This window comes from Echiichthys vipera (assembly GCF_963691815.1).
Source record: "Echiichthys vipera genome assembly, chromosome: X".
NCBI lineage: Eukaryota > Metazoa > Chordata > Actinopteri > Perciformes > Trachinidae > Echiichthys > Echiichthys vipera.
Window position 1 is genome coordinate 30,117,826 of NC_139825.1, and position 20,214 is coordinate 30,138,039.

Here is a 20,214-nt window from a genome sequence, read left to right on the forward strand (position 1 = left end):
TTTTTGCCTTTGTCGAAAAACAGTTAGTAAATGGGATTTGGAAACACTTGTCAAATAAGTTCTGACAGTGAAAATTTAACTAGCATGTCTCTTTCGCTGTTGTCATCTTCCCAGATATTCCCATAATGGGTCTTCGTCCCCGGACACCATGAAACATGGCCAATAGTCACTGACCTGAAAAAACTTGGCCAATTGAAATGAAATTCCTGAACACCCATTTTTCTCTCATAGATTGGTTGGATGCGTTAGGGTTTTTTTTTGTTTTTTTTGGTTAGCAACCTGTACTTCGTCTGCTCTTTTTAATGGTATAGCCTATAGCGCCAACTACGCTGTAGGATAGTTTAGTGACTAATTTTGAATTTCTTTTTTAAATACATTTAAAAAGTTTGGTTAAAATTCACCACTTGCATGTTATTGCATCTTATTATCAAGAATGGTGGACACTTTAATTACCTTAGAAAACTATATTCTTTCAATATTATTATGCCTGGTACCGCTAGTGGTGTTGTATTATCCCAAGTGTGACGCCTCACTTTCAGGTGGTTGTCGTGCCTCTGTCATTACAGTTACAGTGATTGTAGACTAGACTCTCTCTCTCTCTCTCTCTCTCTCTCTCTCTCTCTCTCTCTCTCTCTCTCTCTCTCTCTCTCTCTCTCTCTCTCTCTCTCTCTCTCTCTCTCTCTCTTAGTCTCTCAGTGGTGTAGAGTTACATCCTGCCGCTGCAATTTGCACTCAGTGAAGGTCAGAGCAGCGTTCCTGACCTCCACAAACACACAAACACATAACACCTTGGCTAGTCATTACTCACAGCCATTTTTAGCTACATGAAGGATTGGGGGAAGAGAAGAGATAATTGAAAATTATGCCGGAGGTACCCTTGGAGCAGTTTATTAATTCTGGATATGAAGATTAATATTAATACAGCTGTGTTTGGTGCATCTCCTGCTTTCCTCTAGAACCATGATACACTTTCATCTGCAAAACAGAGCAGCTGTGATGGACTGAGTGTGTGGTTTTGTTGTCTCGGGAGTATATGTGTGTTAGCTTGTGTGTTTTTCAGTGAATGAGGCGGTGTGTAGGAGGAGTGTGTAATGAGCCGGACTCGCCCTGAACTGTGTATCATACATTGGTTAAGCATTGTATTTATGTAGAATTGATTTTAAATTCGGAATAAATATGATTAACCTATCAAGTATGAATAAGGTGTGAGAATAAAGAGAGAGACACCCAGCTGACACAGGTGCTTTAGACTAGAGAGGAGGTGACCGAGGAGACTGAAAAAAATGAGGAGAGCAGGAGGGGGGTGGGGGGCTGGAGCAAAAGAATGTAGCGATGAGGAAGGTGGTGATATCCATGGATAAATCTTCCCACAGCGACGATTGTGTCTGATATCTGGTTAGCATAGGGAAACAGCAATGTGTGGGGAACTTCCCAGTTTTGCTCATGTCAGTGTTACAGCTAAAATCGATGTTGCTTCATTCATCCCTTATAATCACAATGAGCTCTGAGTTGATAGAAATGCAGATATGGTCATCTAGGTCACTTCACTTTTAACTGTGCGCTCACAGCTTTGTGAGCAGCAGGCAACAAACGCATGAATGTGTTTTTTTGCCCCTGAGTTTCGCCTCTCAGCCTCCCCATCTTATTGGTGGAGCTTGTTTAAAGGGGGGGGGGGGGGTACAGTCTGAAAGGAAGTTCTGCAGACACTACTCAGGGATTAAAAAAACCTCTGTGCTTTACCAAAACAAAATGTGATAACATGTCAATTAATCAATCCGTCGATCTGCAACAAATATAATAGCCTGTTAGGACACCAGACAAATCTGCATGACTAATCGCAGATTTGTCTGGGTGGTAGCGATGCCAGGCTACAATTTTGATTTAATTGTCTGACTTTTTTTTTGTGGGTTAGCTAGTCTGAGTCAGAGCAAAGCAATCCACAACTTTTGTCACAAACTGAAATAGCTCAACAATTACTGGAAGAATCATCCATGAAATGTACTGACATTCCTGTTCCCCAGAATTAAGCCACCAAACTTTGAAGTTTCCTCTAGCGCCACTGTTACCTGCCATTCCCTAAAATGTGGTCCCCCCGTCATGACAATTTTCATTATGATGTTGTTGTTCCTGATTCCAAACCTACACCTCTTTTTATTAATTTGCATGCATTTGTGGCCATTTGTGGTGGGGCTATGTTATGGTGTAAAATGGCTGCCCTCCGTCGAGGGAAGGTTCAGCTTGAGATTAGCAACGCTTGAGAGAAATAGGGAAGAGAGAGGGAGGATGGAGGGGGGGGGGGGTGAGAGAGTTAGAGTGGATAGAGTGTGAAACAAGTAATCAAGCGTAGTTAGGCAGCAGAAGGAGGAGAGACTCTGAGGTTGCAAGATGGAGAAAAAGAGAGGGAGAATCTCTGAAGAGGTGTGAGATGCTGTCAGATAAAAAACATTGTCAGAGGTCTCCCACCTCTGTGTATTGAGCTACAGAAAATGCTGTTTCAAATGTGTCATGTTTTTTTATTTTTTTTTGTCAGTTGCTGATGTGCGTGTGGTGTGTTTTTGTGTTCGTGTTGTGGTGCTTGTTTGAACGACAAACAATCTCAGATTCTGCCAAGTCTGCCTCCCACTGATGTTAAGGATGAGACGTTATCACCATACATAAATTCTTACCCGCTTCTGTTGTCAGTTATGTTTTCCTGCTTCTTCTTCTTCTTCTTCATCTTAATCATGAACCTAAATGTGTGTCAGTTAAGCTCATTTCTAAGCCTCTTCCCTCTTTGGAAACCGCTAAAGCTCGTGAACTGGCATCGTCACATGCGTATTTTGTCTGTTTCTGTGTAAAAAACAAACAAAAATGTAGACATGATAACTTGGTTTGCTACTACTTCATGTGAGCAACATGTGCTGCCAGTAGGGGTCTCTGTCTCACCACAAACCCAGATGGCAGTGATGACGGGCAGCAGTCTTGCTGCTCAGTGGACGTAAAGGCTGCGGTTTGAGCCTGCAGTGAGCTCCTGTCAGTTAATGGTGGAAGTCACCACAATCACTTAAAGATGTTTTGATGTTTAGTGACTTGTCTGTCTTACTGATTCATCTTCTGCTCTTTCTCTCTCTCTCTCTTTCTCTCTCTCTCTCTCTCTCCCACACACACACACACTCCTTCTCCTGTAAACCCTTGTTTCCTTGACAACCACATGCAAGTAGACCTGTGGACAGGAATAATTTTCACTGTATTTTTTTTACATTTATGCACCGCCACTCCCTATGGTTATGATGTTGGATGAGCATTTTCATATGTTTTTTTACTGTCTGACGATAGAGTGTATAATGAGTGAGTGGGTGAGCCCAGTGAGTGATGACGAAGCACAGTGGAACAGAGTGATGAGAATTAATGTATGAATAAAGTGGGAAGGAATAAAGAACAAAACTAATGAACAGTCAAATCTGGCTCCTAACTTAATCAGGAAGACACTCTAACACCTTTTAGACCACATGCTAAACCCAAAGAAAATGAATGAGAGTAGAACAGACTGTTCGCCATCACACTGTTTGCCGTGGTCATTTGACTAGTTCAAGGGAAGATGGCGATTGTCCCTGTAGTTGTAACAACACACGTCAGTGGGGCGGTAAAGTGTGTCACACTCATTAGTTTGTAGCACTTAAATCTAGAACTCCTCAATTCCCCTCTAGCAGCAAGGCAACAGAGGTGGGGCACAAAAGACGCTGCCCCATGCTTCGTACTACTCCACTGCTCGTTTTCCGCAAAATCTAACCTCAATGAGTCAGCAACTTGCGCTTATACAGAAGTTTATGCAGAAGTTAGCCCACTACAACTGTCACAGTTGTGTGCAAGAGCAACACATAAAAATGTCCATTTTATTTCTTTGGGTAAGCCACTTGAGGTGTATGTTTGCAGAACTGAAATCAGAGTCAACTTTATCGGCCAAGTATGTTGACACAAGGTCAGGTACTGTATGAATAATAAGTTACTCTATTTAGAGGTGGGTAAATGTGCATACTTACATTGATAGTATGTGTGCAGAATGCTCCAGTGTTTTGTTGAAAATATGACAAAAATAAATAAGTTTGCAATTTGCACTTTTTGGATTTAAAAAAACCCAACATTTTGAACAGATGGAATTATTGAGTGAAGGTATTAAAACATAATAATACTTTCTTCACATATCATGTTGTAGTTACACTACTGTTGAAAAGTTGTATGCTACTGAGGTGAGGTTGTGTAAGACAGCAACACTGAGCACAGCAACAACACTCAAGGTGGTTATACTGCATCAGTAAATTCTCTCCAAACACAGATTTTAAGAGCAGACTGGGGTTTTAAGATGTGCTGCTCAAACTTTTTTGAAGAAAAACAGAGAAACGGGCCAAGGAAACTTAGTGCAGCATATGAAAGACACATCAAGCTTATTCCCCTTCAAAATCTGAAGATGTCCAGCAGTGTCATCAGCTCAGACCAGTGGGACCCAGGTTCACCCATCTACTGTCCCGAGGAGTCTGGACAGAAGTGGTCTTCATGGAAGAGTTGTGGCCAAAAAGCCAAACCTCCAAGGTGGAAATAAGGCCAAGCAACTCAGCTATGCACAAAAACAGAAAAATGGCTGCAGGGTCTCTGGACTGATGAGTCAAAATTTGAAATATTTCGTTGTAGCTGAAGGCAGTTTTCTGCTGAAGGGCTGGAGAGCAGTTCAACAATGAGTCTGCAGGCAACAGTGAAGCAAGGTGGAGGTTTGTTGCAAGTTTGGGGCTGCATTTCTGCAAATGGAGTTGAAGATTTGGTCAGGATTAGTGGTGTCCTCAATGCTGAGAAATACAGGCAGATACTTATCCATCATGCAATACCATCAGGGAGGCGTGTGATTGGCCCCAGATGTATTCTGCAGCAGGACAACGACCCCAACATACTGTCAATGTCATTCAGAACTATCTTCAGCGTAAAACAAGAATTCCTGGAAGAGATGGTGTGGCCCCACAGAGCCCTGATCTCAACATCATCGAGTCTGTCTGGGATTACATGAAAAGACAGAAGGATTTGAGGAAGCCTACATCCACAGAAGATCTGTGTTTAGTTCTCCAAGATGTTTGATCTATGAGCCGAGCTCCTTCAAAAACTGTGTGCAAGTGGACCAACAAGAATTGATGCTATTTTGAAGGCAAATGGTGGTCACACCAAATATTGATTTGATTTAGGTTTCTCCTCTCTTTAGTAATTATGAAAAATGAAAATAATTGATGGAAATACAGCATTTTTTCAACACCTGCCTAAAACTTTTGAACAGTAGTGTACAATGAAGGAAAAAGGTAAAAATCAAAGAATTAGTGGTCAAGATATCATCCAATTTCGTCCCAAATGTCAAGCTTCAAAAATTCCCATAATGCAACTCTTTTGAAGGAACTTTTTTGCCTCCATTCACAAAAAATTGCAATGCAGGTTTTCTAGGTTTTGACAAAAATCCTATATAACCACAGAATACATTTTTAAAAAAGGATAGCCCGCCTTACTGATAAGGCTATGTACATTAGGTGGCATAAAGTTTCTGACATCATGAATATGTTTATAATATTTTGATCATGAAAATGTAACCCATTTAATGTAGAATCAAATAAGACCATTTTTTTCTAAATTTTAACCATAAAGTTTGTGGTTTGTCATGGCACCAAAGTTTCTGCCTGTTATAGGGAAGGTTTTCGTTGCCACCGTACTCTTCGGGGGAATTGTTGGGTCTATGTAAATCATAGATAAGTCATAGAGTGTGGTCTGTAAAAAGAGATAACTTTTGTTATGATATGGCACTATAAATAAAATTGAATTGAATTGAATATAGTATAGTACAGAAAAGTCAAATGACATCCATCACAGTGCAGACAGCAAAAACAATATGATGATAAAATACACTTTATATTCTTTAGTGTATAAAAGCACCGGAAGGTGTTTCAGACTCCAGTCAAGTGCATACACTGTGAAATCCCACTGAGAGAGGAGGGACGAAACAGGCTGCCATTTAAAAATAGAAAGAATCAGCGTGCACAATGTCATGCTGGAGGAAAATGGGTCTCTTGAATTTGTGTTGAGTAAGCAGTGACTGGAGTTTTTATTAGGAGGAAATAGAGCGTTTAATTTCATGCTAATTCTTGGCATTAGTTCCAAATGTGACTTAAAAACTCCCTCCCTGTGTGTGTGTGTGTGTGTGTGTGTGTGTGTGTGTGTGTGTGTGTGTGTGTGTGTGTGTGTGTGTGTGTGTGTGTGTGTGTGTGTGTGTGTGTGTATGTGTGTGTGTGCGTGTGTGAGAGAGAGAGTGAGAGAGATTTGATTTTTAAAATCAACTTTATTTCGCAGTAATTTTTCACCCGTACACAATGTACAAGTTAATGCATAATAAAAAAAAAATTTTAAACCCAGCCTTGATAAATAAATAAATAAATCAGAATTTGCATACAACAGTTATCCAGCTATGACAGAACACAAAGGTCACCTGCAGTGTTATAAAAACTAAAATCAATCAAGTCTATTGCAGCCTGAAGGCAGTGCCCCTGCTGGCCAGATGGACCAGGCCCTGGCCCCCACCTTCTTAGGAAGGTAGAGGACACTGTGCATCCTGTCCCAAAGAAAAGCAACTAAAACCTGTTGCACCTCTACCAGGAGAGAAACTGGGGGATCGACACAGAACAGCCGGTGCCACAGGGTGGACGAGACCAGGTTGTTCAGGATCAGGTTGCGACCTCTGTACGACATTTAAGTTAAAAGCCATTTCCACTTGTCGAGGCGCCCCTTCACCTTCACGACAACATTCTCCCAGTTTTAGTTTTTATCGGTCTCGTCCCCCAGAAAGACCCCAAGATATTTGAGTCCTCCTTTTTTCCAATGTAGGCCACTGGGCAGCCTGAGCCAATCCCCCAGCTCCTCCCCAAACATCAGAGCCTCGCTCTTCCCCCAGTTCACCTTTGCCGAAGGAATAAAACCAAAGTCCTTCACAGTATCAGTTAAAACATCTATATATCTTTGTGTATTGACCAACACAATAAGGTCATCAGCATAAACAGACAGTTTAAAAGACTGATCACACTGGGGGAAACACACACCGTTTAAATTGTTACTAAGTTTATGGAGCATCCCAGAGAGAGAGCGGCCCAGCCTCACCCCTCTATGGACATCAGACGGAGCACTCAACCCGCCACTCGCAATGTCACTATAGAGAACCCGGATCATGGCTATAAAGCCTTGGTTGAACCTAAAGGCAGACAGAGTCTGCCATAAATACTGGTGTTCAACCCGGTCAAAAGCCTTTTCCTGGTCTATGGAAAAAAGACCAGTTTCTACAGCCAATGAACTGGAGAGGTCCAAAACATCTCGAATTAAAGTGACATTATCACTTATTAGCCTGCTGGGCACACAGTAAGTCTGGTCAGGGTGGATGACGGACGCCATCACCTCCCTCAGGCTCAGGGCTAGAGCTTTGGACAGGATTTTATAATCCGTGCACAGCAGCGAGACCGGCCTCCAGTTCTTCAGGTCTTGTAGGTCTCCTTTCTTCGGCAGCAGGGTGATGACGGCCCTCCTGCAGCTCAGAGGGAGTCTTCCAGTCAGGAGAGCGCCTCAGCACCTCCAGCAGGTCCTGTCCTATAATGGACCAAAAAGACTTGTAAAAGTCAACAGGAAGGCCATCCATCCCCGGAGCTCTGCCATTTTCCATGCTGGTCAGTGCAGTGAGGAGCTCCTGCAGAGTCATCTCTGCTGCCAGCTGGGAGTTTTGGTCAGCACTGACCTGAGGGAGACCACTGAGGAAGCTGCTGTGCACATCTGGAGTATTTGTCCACTCACTCTTAAAGAGGTCTCTGTAGAAACCAGCAGCAAACTTCCTGACCCCAGAAGAGTCTGAGACTTCAGAGCTGCCACCTGTGTGTAAAGAATGCATGGTCTTCCTTTTTCCGTTTTTCTGCTCACAGCCCAAAAACTGGGAGGGCGCGTCTGTCTGCGAGATGTTCATAAAGCAAGACCTGACCAGAGCTCCTTGTGCTGAGATGCCCAGCAGGTTGGCTATGGCCGATTTTTTTAACTTGAGGGAGTCTAAATGCCCTCGATCTACTGTAGAAGCTGCTAAAGACTGCAGTTTCCCTACCTGTCTCTCTCAGATCCTTCATTGACCGGGTTAAGTCTCTTTGCGAGTGAACTGCTGGCAAAGTTGTTTGATTTATAGTAGTTCTAAAAGCCTGGTCTTTTAAAAGGGTTGTGTTAAAATGCCAATAGGCGCTCTTTAAACAAACCTTTTTAATGAAAACAGAGCAGGAGACAAGACAGTAATCAGTAAAACCCAAAGGCTGAATAAAACACCTTTTAGAAATATTAAAATGGTGTTTAAAACAATAGATGCAGTCCAGTCTGGCCAAAGATAAAAGGTTTCCCCTTGTGTGACTCCAGGTGTACTGTCTGTGATTACTGTGTAAAACCCTCCACAGGTCAGACAGCTCGTGCTCTTCTATCAGCTGTCTGATCCTGTGGGATGAAACAAGGTGTGGTTCTGGAAGATTTCTGTTTAAGGTTGGATCAACTTTGCAGTTAAAATCCTCCCCTAAAATCATAAAATCCTCACTACCACCAGCTCTAACAGTATCGCTTAAAATGTTAAAAAAAAATGCCACCCTATCCACCCCACTGGTGGGTGAGTAGACATTTAAAAACACAAGCTTCACATTCTCAAAAACAGCAGTGACTTTTAGTAAAACACCTGGGATGATTTCCTCAGTGACACACGTGGGGACAAAATCCCCACCCCTCCCCTGAGACTGGACTTATGGCTTAAAATCACCTCCCTATTAAAAGCCATTCTTCAGTCCAGTCTCATCTACTGTGCTGTGGGTTTCCTGTACAAGCATCACGTCTATTCTCCTCATCTCCATCAGTTTAAAAAGAGCAATACAGCGAGAGTAAACAATACATTTCTTTGTCTGTGAGCACTTCTTCAGACTTCCCAGACTACCTGGTGAGAGGCCGAGCTGACTGAATGAACAGTCTCAGGTCATCAAAATGGTCCTCCACTGCAGGAAGTCTGGCAACTTTTGTGATCTCTAAAAAACTTTTTGATATCTTCAGGAGAATATAGGTTATATAGGAGTTTGCGGCTCCTCCTGAGTGAGGCAGAAGTCACTCTCTGACTCTGCAGCAGCTTTCACCTCTTTCACAACTCTCCTGTTTTTTGATGTTGACTCTATACACTCACGATTTTTCCTCTTTTGAGAGACTTTAAAATTTCCTCCTCAGACAGTCAGTTAACTTAATAATTATTGATTCATTTTCACTGTTCTCATTACAACACTCAGTTTGTTTGTTTTCCTCACTCATTTTTTGTTTTCCGGTTTTGGTCTTTTCATGTGATTCAAACCTAGCACCTGAAGCACTCATGGGGTCGACCACGACCCCCGAAGGCTTGGCGACCGGAGCCACTGCAGACAGCCGAGCGCCCCCTGACTAGGTGCAGCGGCCAGCACTTCCCGAGATCACTTGTCGTGTCTTTGAGGATCATGTACACCATGAGGATCATGGCCTTAATGCTGCCATACCCTCCCACCTCTCCCACCGCTAACCCTGCCTCCTCCACTGAGAACTGCACAGCAGGGATGAGCTTGATGACATGACGCCGAATCAGTCTCTCAAACTCAGCAGCCGCCGCCACCGGCATGGTGCCAAACAAACGCTGCTTTTCACCACCACCAAAACACCAAACACAACAAAAAGCACCTCCAATTAAAGAAAAACTGTAAACACATAAACACACCAAAAAAAAGAAAGAATAAAGTTCGAAAAACTCACTCAAAACCGCTGAAAAGTTCAGCATTAACCACGCTCTCAGCACTCAGTCCTCCATTCACTCAGAGAGAGAGGGAGAGAGAGAGCAATATAGCAGTCCTGAGCCCCCCAGCAGTCCTTGTCTAAACTATGCCTCTTCCTCCCTCCATCAGCTGATCACTACTCTCCTTACTCTCCTCCGCCATGTGTCCTCATCATTTTTGTCTTTCTCTCTGATCAAATCGATGTTTACCCCCCCCTCGTCCCCCCCCTCGTCCCCCCTCGTCCTTGCTGTCTCTCGTCCCCAGCTGCAGTAAGAGCAGGCTGACTAGCGGAGTGCTGTTGTCCTGGGCGGAGGACAGACGGAGCAGCTCAGAAATCTCGTCTAGCCCTGCTGCTGCACTCAGTGTCGATCAGGACTCAGAGGAACTAGCCCTCTTTTTCCACCTCTACTCATCACTCCTCATCCCTCTCTACCTGTTTCTTTCTCACTTTTTATGGGGGGTCTGTTTGAGGGACCTGATATGTTTTACCTCCACCATGAACCCAACAGTGAAGATCCACCTTCAGAATGGGACCCACTTTAACACCTACATGTATCAGGTAGGGACCCGTACAGTTTGTGGATGTTACCAGCTCAAATAGCGCTCTCTCTCTCTCTCTCTCTCTCTCTCTCTCTCTCTCTCTCTCTCTCTCTCTCTCTCTCTCTCTCTCTCTCTCTCTCTCTCTCTCTCTCTCTCTCTCTCTCTCTCTCTCTCTCTCTCTCTCTCTCTCTCTCTCTCTCTCTCTCTCTCTCTCTCTCTCTCTCTCTATGGTCTGGAGGTGTCCTTGCCTGAGTATTGATTTCAGTGCTGATGAGTCCTCTCTAGGACGGAGATATGGCCTCCTCTCCACCTCTTCTTCTTTTTGCCACCAATCAAGCTGTGAACAATGATTAATGCTTTGCAGTGATGCAAATTGCATATCGGTTTAGAGATGAGGCCACACCCCTTCCACTGTGTCTTTTCACTCGTTAATGTGGTAGTTGCATGTTCTCAACCTCAAATTGTCCAAGAAAATAAAATGAATGAATGATAGATGAATATCTTCCACGCACTGGTGGGGTATTTTCTCCATCTCTGTGACTACTCGGTTTACAATGTATTTATTACAGCACGCAAGCTAGAGACAGACTCTTTGTATATCTCCTTTCATCCGAGGAGAGAAAGTATTCCCCGTCTCTTCCTTCCTTTCTTTCTTTGTCCCTTTTCCTAGTGCAGGTTTTGTTTTTCTTTAATGGAGGAAACCGAGACACATGAATGGATGCTATTCTGGGCGCAGGCCTTCAATGGGCACAGAGGAGGAGAGAAAGTTGGAAAACTTGCAAGGATTTGACACTTTTGTTTGCTGAACCATAAGAAAATGATATTTTGAAAAACAGAGAGAGAGGAATGAATTGTGTCAGCTATGCAGTAAAAAATGTTTTTGCTGCATCAGTCAACTTAATGGCCAATGGTCAGGGTATTAAATGGATTTTGCATGTTTTTTTATAGTGGTGGGCTATTAGGGTTTTGCCAGGTTTCATTTAAATCCCTTCAAAATTGGTTCAAACTCTTCAAGAATCACTTACGCTTGGGATTTCAAATAGAAATCCTCCTTCTCCAAGGTGTTCAAAGTGGGATTTACTGAGTCGTATTCCCGCCAAGCACATTTTCCGTTGTGTTATCAGCACTTCAGAAGTGAGTCCAGAGTTGGCATGCTTCAGTCAGCCTCGGCATTGTCCCTAATGTGCTTCACTTAGGCTGATTTGCTCATGACTCGCAATGATTGTGCAGATGCCTAATTTTACTACAACTGTCTCTGCCATGAAGAATAATCCTCCCAGATATTGTGTTTGCTACTTTTTATTGACTTTCCATGTTCTGCATTCTAAAGGGGGGAAGCTTTTAATAAAACTTTTCAGTGAGAGTTGTTCCTTCACAGTGACAGTCACTTCTCTGGTGGAGAAGATCTGTCAAGTGCTGCAGTCAGCGGCTTCACTCCCCGGTCCCTGGAGCTGTCACACCATCAAAGGAACATCTCTCAGCAGCTCTGTGCGTGTTTGTTTTTTAGCGTGTGCGTCTGCGTTCACCTGATGAGACGTTCACTGCGAAGTTCACATGCTGCTCAAACACTTCCTTTTCCCAATGAGCCATTGCCATGGTGACAGCCGCAGTGTGCAGAGTGGCGTCATGGCAACAGATTACTCACTGCCTACTGAGGGCCAACACCCATGCAAGGTGTTGTGGTGGTGGTTGTTGTGTGCGTGTCGGTTCTTGTGTATAAGATTTGTCAGAGAAAAGGTCGAGTCCAACTCTCTGCTGTTTTGCTGCCTCGCTCTCTCTGCAGTGGTGAAGAGTTACAGTACAGAGCCGCTGCGATATCTGAGTCTCCCCAGGGGGACTCACCCATTCTCCAGTCCCTGCCCCGCATTCATCTTCAGTGTGGCAATCCTTAATTAATTACCAAAAATTACATTCTAAATTACTGAGTTAATTTAGTGTCTTTCGGTGCGCGCAAGTAAGAGGAGCTCAGTGATTCTGTATGATCTCTGATCAATGTGTGAGTGAGTCTATAGCCATGTTTACTGTTATCTCTTTCCTTTCTTGCTTTGTCACACATTTCCTTTTCCTCTCCTCCCACAAACAGAAGCTTGCAGAGAAGATGTCACTGTTACTGTTCCCAGGCTTTGGCAGACATCGATTTTGGCTTTAGTCTCCTGTCATGTTAATCTACCCACACATAGAAGAGTTTGCCCTGAAGTTAGAGGCTTGTTTTTTGCTCTGTGCATTCATTATTGAAAAGTATGATCCATTGTATTTGTAATCTTAAATAGATCCCTGAGTTGTTTGTCAAAGGAGTGCAGTAATATACAATTGCTGTAATCTCCTCTCCCTTTTACCCCACCCTGCCTTGTCTAAATCTACTTTTGTTAGTGCTTTCCTGTTTTGTTTTTTCCCAAATGACCTTCAGCATGCTGCACAGAACAAAATATGAACTTGTTCCATTATGTTGAGAGCTGTACGATGAGGAAAGAAGACAAAGAGAGCAATAAATAAAGCAATAGTGAGTTGAGACTTGACTTTTCCAAAGGAGAAATGTTGTATTCAGAACACAACAGATTGCAGTAAAGTTAGCGAGAGGTAAACACCATTTACCTTACAGGGGAAAACAGAAACATGTGTTGCAGAACAAACATAATACTAACTATTGGCCAATAGCCTTGGCCAGTGTCATGTCCAAAGTGCTAGAGACAATTCTACTGACTAGACTTGAGAGGTATGTCCAGACTACTGACAACTAGTTTGGCTTTAAGCGAAAGCATGGCACTGATTTATATATTTTTTCACTAAAGGAAATTTTAGAAAAATATAATAGATAAAGTTCCACCATGTTCATATGCTTCATTTGATCGCATAAACCTGTTTTTTTAATCAGAATCTTGGTTTATTGGTACTCTCACCAGAGAATGAAAGTAAGATAGGGGAATGTAACATCTGTTCCTTTCCATGTGACCAATGGTGTCCGCCAAGGTGGAATTTTGTCTCCTTTTCTTTTTAATATGTATATGAATGATTTGTCCCTGTTAAATGCCTGTGGTACAGGCTGTAGGGTTGGTGACTCATCAATTAATCAACTTATGTATGCTGATATAGTGCTGGTCTCCAGCAACTGCTGAAAGAACGCAAACAGTATGGTGCTGATTTTGACATAAAGTTCAATGCTAAAAAGAGTAAGATCATGATCGTCAGAACCAGAGAGGACAGTCAGGCAACTTTTCCTGACTTTTATCTGTCGGGCACTGCACTCAGTGTTTATTGTGAGTTTACATATTTGGGCCATATTATCTCAAATGACCTGTCTGATGACAAAGATATCTATAGGCATCGGCGGAAGCAGTTTCGCATGTGTTCTGTATTTGTGAAGGTCTCACTCTTTAGATTGTATTGTACACCGTTGTATACTGCCCAGCTGTGGTGTTGGTATAAACAAGGCAGCATTACTTATAACTTACATTGGCTTATAATGACAGCATGAGGCTGCTGCTGAGAGCTACAAGAAGTTCCAGTGCAAGTCATATGTTTGTCAGTGTTGGGGTACCTACATGCTATGCCTGGGGCGGAGTGGCCATCAGGACGACAGGGAAATTTTCCAGTCGGCCAGCGGCCAATAAGCGACAGTCTGTCCTGCGCAACCGTGTGATGTTCACGACGGGCCGATTGAGTTAAAACTCTTCAAAATAAAGAGCGGATCTATCTACGGATTTATTATTAAAAACCAGGCGTCAACTAGTGATGCAGGTGAGTGGACAGAAAAACGGTTAGCTCAAGCTTTGACATTGTTGAGAACTAGCAAAACATTTAAACTGAGTTCTTCATAGTTCCTCATCAGGGGGGTGGTGTCGTCATATCACGGTCTGCACAGCAAGCTTTACACACACACACACACACACACAACTGTAATTTAACTCGTGTCAGATATATTTCAGCATCTGCTTATTAGTAGCACACACATAAACACTCTAAACCTACCCTCTATTGTAAATTGTGTGATTTTGCCCTTCACCAGCGGCGGCACGGTGGTGTGGTATTTAGCCTGCCGCCTCACAGCAAGAGGGTTGCTCGTTTGAATCCGGGCTGGGGCCCTTCTTTGCCCATAGTTGTGCCCTGCAATAAACTTGCGAGGCCAGGGTGTACCCTGCCTCACGCCCGATGTCAGCTGGGATCCGATAGGGACAAGCGGTTGAAAAAAGATGGATGGATGGATGGATGCCTTTTGCCATCTAGTGGTATCTAGTGGTCATATTTCCGTTAAGTCCTAGTGGAGGTGGTGGGTTGGGCCAGTTGTGGGCCTGTTGTGGACAGGTGCAGTCAGAATTTTCCGGTGGATTTTTGTGTCCCACTCCGCCCCTGTGCCCTGCTGTTTTACGCAAATTGATGTATGGATTTATGTGTAGGGCTTCTGAGTCAGAAAATGACTTAATTGCTTTTTTGGCTAACCCTTTTTCTGTCAGATATTTATCCAAACTGTGGAGTCACTGGCGGGCATGTCTGTATGTCAGACATTGAAAATGGTGGAGGTTTTGTATTTTGTTTGTTTTTAACTGTGCTTTTTAACTGTTTCTTTACTGTGATATGGATCCACTGGGTCTGAAATAAAGGAAACTAACTAATGAGCACTAAAATACAAGATCCCCTACGATTTTGTTACTGAAGTGTCATTAGGTAGCTTCTCATGATTCATTTCTCACATCTTTATTCATTCACTTAATCTCTCAGTCATTCGACTTTCCTTGGTGACGGGCAACACCCTGACACTGTGATGGTTGCTCCCATCTGTGCTTCTTGCTTTTTTTAACTGTCCTCTTGAGTGCATTCTAAAAGTTATTGTGCTGTAACACTGTCGTGGCTCTACCAGGATGATATTCTATCTATTCATTCTCTTTTCTATTGTATAGGTCCGTATCTGAGAGAGCTGTCTTATAGTATATAAGAGACGATGATCACAAGATTTTCACAACACGTTGATTTGGGGAGGAATTCTTTGATTGATGCTTAAATGGTTGTACTCAGAAAGCCACAGTGGGCTCTTCAGAGCGAACGTGTTATAACTCAGTGTAGTTATTAAAAGAGCTACTTCATTACTTGGGCAGTCTTCAAGAAAAGTAATTGTAGTTTTGTCATGGAGATCAAGAGCTCTCTTGCAAGAGAGTCCTCAGGACAACAGGATATATAAGACTAGAGATAGGACAGTCAACAAACACAGCCAGTCACACAAGCACATAAAATTTATCCAGTGACACAAGACTTTCAAGTCCTTTGTAATTCACTGCACTGAAAGGAGGTCTTTCCAAGTTCAGTAATTATTTACTTCTGGTCTGATGACCAGCAGTTTTAACTTTAAGAAGGGATGTGATATACTGATGCCGCTGCAGCAAGATACGTTCAACAGAATTTAGCAGCCAGACGGTGCTCTTTGCACTGCTACGTGATACACTGGAGCGCTCAGAAATACCGTGAATACTGTCGGCAGTGGGCAGATGAGTGAAGGAACAATGTCCTCAAAGTACTCACTGGTCAGTGTCCTCAACCAAAACTATAGTGCTGAACGATAAAAAGGAAAAAAAAAAGCATCTGCCCCATGTGCCACACACACACACACACACACACACACACACACACACACACACACACACACACACACACACACACACCAATTCACACTTATTGTCTATTTGCATCAAACAAATTTGCATCATGCTGAAAAAATATGTGGGGTTAAGCTGAACAAGTAAGTTTCATTCATATTTTCTCTTTCAGACATATAGTTCAGGTGTACAAATACAGAAGGATAAGCACACTCACAATAAACCTTATATATTTTTGGATTGCACGTGAGAGAGACTTTTATTTTATCCAACCACACTCCAATATTTTCCTCTCTCTCTGCACACACGCATTTTTTTCATCCTTTAATCCCAAACTGCTTAAGGAAGTGAAGGGGAGAAATCCCTTTACAATGTCTGGGCTTAGCAGTGTTTGGTAACCACTTGCTATCTCATATTGTGGTTGAAGGCAGAGGGGCTGTGTTCCTGCAGACACCTAGAACCTTCTCTCCACTCCATATGACATACTCTCTATGACAGATGTCAAGGTTGCTTTATCAAATAGCTGGGCCCTGTTTCAGGAAGCAGGATTAATGAAAACTCTGAGTTTGTGAACTCTGAGATGAGGGAAACTCTGGATTTTCAATTCCAGCCTGGTACATTCTCTCATTTAATCAATCAATCAAAGCACATTGATTCGGGGAGATTAACTGCATGTTAGAATCAAAATCCTGGTCGGATATTTAATTATTACTATTTAAAGTTTCCGCTTTTATGCTGTCAGTCATTTTGTTGAACAGCGTTTATTGCTCTCACATTTAAATATTCAATACAACTCAAAATAAAACCTTTGCATGTCCTTTTTTAAAGAGAACACACATAATGTTATCTCAGTTTAAATAATAAAAATCTGAATGCAGCTCAAGGCACATAGGATCAATGAATAATGATCTAATTATCTCACTCATTCTGACCATCGTGGTCACAATGATGGAACATAATTTCTATAATATTGGGGATTATTAATTCTGAGTGAGCAAGACTTTGGTGCAAGGGCAGAAGTTTAAAGTATATATTTTTTTAAAACATACTTAGTGTGTTTTAACAGCATTTCAGTGACTGTGTTTAAATTGAGTACATTTGTTAAATATAAAGCGAATAAAGCTACTTAATGCCATCGAGCAAAGAACCAAATAGTTGTCTAACATTAAAATCTACTGCCTTTTCAAGTGCAAATCACCAAACACATTATTACTGGATCAGATTGTGAGTTTATAATCATGTCCCTGTGTCTTTGATCTAGGTTATATGTTGTTGTTTTTTTTAAATCTCCAACTATGTTTTTAAATTATGAATTAATGGGGAACACAGAATAAAACTTTGTGTTAATGTATTGACACTTCCCCCATCCTCCTTGGGCTCTTTTCTTGAAAGAGAATTGTGTACAGTCCACTGGAATAAAATGTGTATGTGACTGTTGGCTCATATGGTTTTGTGTGTGTGTGTGTGTGTGTGTGTGTGTGTGTGTGTGTGTGTGTGTGTGTGTGTGTGTGTGTGTGTGTGTGTGTGTGTGTGTGTGTGTGTGTGTGTGTGTGTGTGTGTGTGTGTGTGTGTGTGTGTGTGTGTGCATGTGTTTGCTTGTGTGTGAGTGTGTGTGTGTAATAGAAGCAGAAGTAGTAGAAGCTGTCGAGGTAAGCATTCGACAGACCTCCATGAGAAATTAAGAAGATGCGTTTTTTGTTTAGACAGTAATGTATTGTACTTTATATATAACAACTGCCTGTTGTGTTATATCATACCCCAGACCAATGTTATATATTCATACCTTTATCTATTCTTAGTTATTTATCAGTGCATGTCTTTTATTTTTTTGGTTGGGAGATTCAGCGAGCACCTCCTGAAAGGATGAAGGGATGAACTAAAAAACGTGAGAGGTGGCCTGTTGAGGCTTTCTGCCATGATTGAAAAAGACAGTGAGCTCTAACATCTGTTTTGGTGGATTTGGGCTGAGTTCCTGTCTGTTGGTGCGCCCCTGTGGAATAAGGGAAAGTAAAATTAACAAGCTGACCCATTTTCCCCCCTTTCCTCTCAGTGCTCCTTTCCTCTCCTTTCAGTTGCTCCCTTTCACTCCACCGACTTGATTTTTGTTTGTATCGTCCAGATCCAGATAATTGTTTTGTGAGTTTGTGTGTCTATGAGTGTTTGCCCACTTGATGTAATGTTGTTTGTATATCTAGTCAAGTAAAAAACTACAGGTCAGTTCACAGGACGGAACATAAGAAGGATGTTTTGCTTCTGATCCTTAAATATTCAGCCTTGACTGTGAGTTTTAATTTATTTTTATTAAGCTACATTTAGGCTCTTTCTTTGTCATACACCGTAACAACAGCACCTCTCACCTTGTGTAAATCTAACCAATGGCAGACAGAATAACAGAAGTCTGGGGCTTGGACACCAACCACATCCTCCGACAGAATAATTGACTTATTATATAGCAGCAAGGAGACAGTCCTTTAAATATTACTCGTAAAAGAAGGACAAAAGCAGAGATTGACATTACACCCCTTTTCTTCCACTGATCTGAAGCTGCGATGATTTATCTGAGGAGGACAGAATGTGGAGACATTTTAATCCCAGACCAGAGCAGGTGAAGCTTATCATTTTAGGTATAAGACATCTGACATTGTCAGGATTTGTAAAAGTCTTAAAAGATGCATTATAAAGTATGGTGTATTAGTTATCAAATATTCAGTCCACTACAGTTTGTTGTCAGTCTCAGAAACACCTAAGGTACTACAACATATTTAACATTTATTATTGTTTTGTAGCCAACCATTTTAAGATCACTGCTGCTTAAAGGACTAGTTCACCCCAAAATGAAAATTTGCTAGGTAAAACGCTATGAAAGTTTAGATACTGTAAAAACCAAACACACAGCAGGTTTGTGCTGCAGTTTCATCACAGCCTTCTCCCAAACTATTAAAGTTAATGGAGCCATCTCTTTACAGCTCCAAAATAGCATTTAATGTCCATCAAATTCACAACGATGGTTGTTTGTGGAGCTGTGAAAGGTGGTGGTGGTGTCTTGAGTAGTGTGGGATGAAGTAACACACAGCACACTCAACTGACTTTGGGATGTACAGGTCATGACTTGTAATGTTGCAGGGAACTCTTTTAATGTTAGGAAGTGTGTCCGCATCACGGATTGTATAAAATATGGACATAATCTCTGTGACATCAGCCATAGGTTACCTCAATGTGGGTTTCTCTATCTTGGCAGTGCCTGAGTCTGCCTGCTAATCAAAATGGGCAAAAAAGTGGAGCAGGGGGCTGAGGCTGGCCGCATGAAGCCTACTCTATGCTCGCCACCCGCAATGGCAGCCAAGCCCATAATTTTGCATAACTCTAAGCCATAATCTAATTGAAATGGTTGAGTTCTATAAAAACCTGCTGTTGGAGACAGCATCAAGTGGCCACTTGGGGAACTGCAGTATTTGGCACTTCCACTTTAGCTCCATTTTTTAGCCCCAAAGGTTGCCACTTGGTCCTCAAAGCCTATTTTATATATTGATCAACTACTTGATAACAAACTAAGAAGTCAACAGTATCTCAGAATTGCATCTACATTCTGTGCTGTGTCATTTGTAAAAAAAAATTAAAAAAAATTAAAAAAAATTTAAAGACTGAATGCTAGACTAACAATTGCTTTCAAACTTGCCATTTCTGACAGACTGAGTGGATCCCAACCAACCAGTTACCATTGTGGTCCAAATTGTTATTACTCGTCGGTCAAGTCTTTAAAATGTGGCTGTAAAGAACGTCTGGAGTGCTTAAAAGCTTCAGTGAAGTGCACAGCCATCTGTCAACACTGAGGAAGAATGAACATCAATAAATCAAGTGGCTCTCAAGTGAAATACACTTTTCTCACACGGCTAAGAATTCATCCTAATTCATCTATTGTCAGTTTAATAAAGAAAAGTCTCTCTATCATCCCTGGGAACTGGATTTTATGGATGTGTTTGATTGTCAGAGAGAGTGAGATGTCACTGTTTTCACTTCATTGTATTTACTTTTTTGACAATATAATGAAATTTGTCTAGAACATGTTTTTTGTTAACATCAAAAGATATGTTTCGACATTCCATATACCAGTGCTGCAGATTTGTTCGTAATAGGAAAGAAGCCAGAGTGGATTTTTCTTCTACAATTACATCAGTCTAATGGATTCTGCATATTCTTGTCCAATTACAGCTACAGTTAATGCATTGTGGTTTTGTCTCAGCACCAGTTAAAGT

General features: G+C 42.0%; 1 protein-coding gene across 1 annotated transcript in view; it reads left to right on the plus strand.

The window, feature by feature from the left end:
• ppfia4 (PTPRF interacting protein alpha 4) overlaps nucleotides 1–20,214 on the plus strand; it is a 71,279-nt gene that overhangs the window by 32,295 nt on the left and 18,770 nt on the right. The window lies entirely within an intron of this gene.